At 32.4% G+C, this 2640-nt stretch overlaps 1 protein-coding gene across 4 annotated transcripts in view; it reads right to left on the reverse strand.

Annotated features, from left to right (window-relative positions):
- LOC118742403 (matrix metalloproteinase-2) overlaps positions 1–2640 on the reverse strand; it is a 523490-nt gene that overhangs the window by 471474 nt on the left and 49376 nt on the right. The window lies entirely within an intron of this gene.

Below are 2640 nucleotides of genomic sequence, written 5' to 3' on the forward strand. Positions count from 1 at the left end.
CAAATGCAATGACTGATGAGAGAATTTCGGCTATTTGTTGTTGATTCGGCATTTTCACATTTCGCACTGTTAAAATTGCATTTCGCATTAATGCATGAATACCCCTAATGTAAATTTGGTTGCGTAGTATTTTTTGCACTTTTTTCGGCATTATTTGAAGGGTGCAGTACTCCAGTACTTGGAATTGTGTTGAAATCTGTGAGGACATCTCTGACATAGGTGTATCCTGTGCCTGCGTCATTCTTGACATGGAAGCCAATAACATGTTCATGTCCTTAGCTGTTGATGAGCTAGAAACCATTTCCTGTCCCTCAACCTTCGTGGAAGTCTCCTTCATATCCTTCGATGAACAAGTAGCCTTTTCCTTCGCTCAATTGTTGCGATTATCCTTGAGCTAATCGCTGAATTCCTAAATCGTATATGTTCGTTTCACTGGATTGTTAGATAAACTGTACAACCAACTTTATTGTACTACCGATAACACTGAGCAAGTGATAGTTTTAGGTATCAATAATATCACTGTTGGCGCACAATAAGTCTGTTTATTTCGTTGGCGAAGTGAGGCATCCATCTACACCCAGAGAAAAGGCAGCTTAAAATATTTCTCTCAACGCATTATTTCGTATCTATAACCAAATAATGTAACTATAACGAAACCAAGTGTTAAGATAAATATATTTAGCTGATTTTTTTCTGAGTGTACAAGGAGCACAAGTAAATTCGCGCAAACGTATCAAAGCATTGAAATTGTCGAATATAAAGCAAATATACGCACCAGAGCTGCCGCTGTAACTTCAATTGAAGTTTTTCACTTCACTTGGGAAGCCTTCGTCACTTCATTTTACTTCACTGTCCACAAAAATTGAGTTATCTTCAAAAAAAAAATCTTTGAAACCAATGCTTAATTTAACCAAAATCAACAATCTTTTGCTAAAATCCCTGCTAAATTGTTAATATGACAACTACAACTTTTCGCAAAAAGCCACTTAAAAGACGCCTAATATATCTCCGATCTGGCATCGGTTATTTGGAAGAAGTCGCTTTGTTTTTCATTTTCACATGCATGTTTAGTTGTAAAGCTCACAGAAATGAATTGGTGGGTAAGGTTTCATAATTATTTATTAAATATTTTATGAATATTATAATTATATTTTAGTGTATGAAAACTGAATTTTATAGCAAAAAGGAGACCTTTAAGTGAATCTGGTGATGACGTTGTTGCTGTGTATCTGGTAATGATATCCTCAGTGAACTTCAATTTTTGATTGTTTTTCCTAAATGTTTGAGACATTGTGTTTAAAGATATTCCAGCACTAAATTTGCACAATTGTGATAAAAAATAATCGATTAACAAATCACACCCCTAATTGTGCTTGAAAGCCGTCACTTCGATCATCACTTCACTTTTCCGGCCAAGTCACTGCGAAACACATCACTTATAATAAGTTTTCACTTCGCTCGAAAATTACCAAACGGTAAAAAATACGTGTTTTATTGATTTATTGTTTAATTAGATTAAGTTCTTGAGAAATACTGTTATTAAGGTTTCTGATGCGAGGAATTCATTTTCGAATATTGTTTTTTATTAGCTCTGCGCTAGATGACGCTGTTGGCCAATTTTATTGAATTTCATTGAGTTTTTCAAATAAATACCAAATTTAGAGGTTTCTATTAAAACAAATTCAGTTGCTATGTGAAATTTACATTATTGGTTTTAAAAATACCAATTTTAAACACCGCGATCAATATTTTAAACAGAAATTAATTTAGTTATTGTATTATGTTTTATTCTTTTGTCTACCATTATTTTCAAACTTTTCTTCTTTACTGCTAAACAAGCAATTGCGTATTGTTACTGGAAGTCTCCTGAAGAGGACCAGAGTTTTCTGATTGAAAAAATATTCATTGTCAAGAATTCTATACCATTTCTACGAAAAGGTGTTTTTCCCCATATAAAATACATTGAAAATTTTGAACGCTGTCGAAATATTTTTTGATTTCAAAATAAGAAAACCCACCGCCCTAATGTACGTACATGGATCCCTAACTGCATAAAAAAACGTACGCGTAATTTTTTCCAAATCTTTCTGTTTGATAATCAAAAATAAAATTTTTAACAAAAGTAAGCGACCTTTTGTTAAAAAATTTTGTAGCGATAAGGGCTATATATATGTATATATATATATATGTATGTATATATTGTAAGTGCAAAGAAATCTATGCGCTGCTCAATAGGTCATATGATCAAATTTTCTTTTCTTTTTTCAAAAGAGTGCTTCTAAATGATTGTTTTGAACAAAACCCGTTAAAGATATCGTAAATTAACCAGTTCACTACCAACAATTTTTATTAACCCTTTCACGACCAGTAATGCAAACATACACTTATTTACCGTACTACTCATTTATCTACCTGTTTAAAAAGTGCAATCCAATTTTAGTTTCCTATGTTCTCACTAACAAATTGTAAAACATCAGTTTCTTAGAGAAAGCAGCTTTACTTGCAAACTTAAAAACCCGCTGCCTGATAAACATATGTATAGTAAAAGCGAAGCAAAAAATGCTCCTTTTCATTTCCTTTTACTTCAGCTTGGCCGAAATTTTGAAAGCTTGCATAAAGTCCAAATTTTTATTCAATAAT

The sequence above is a fragment of the Rhagoletis pomonella genome, unplaced genomic scaffold, assembly GCF_013731165.1.
Source record: "Rhagoletis pomonella isolate Grant_MI unplaced genomic scaffold, Rhpom_1.0 Rhpom_scaffold_00007, whole genome shotgun sequence".
Classification (NCBI taxonomy): Eukaryota; Metazoa; Arthropoda; class Insecta; order Diptera; family Tephritidae; genus Rhagoletis; species Rhagoletis pomonella.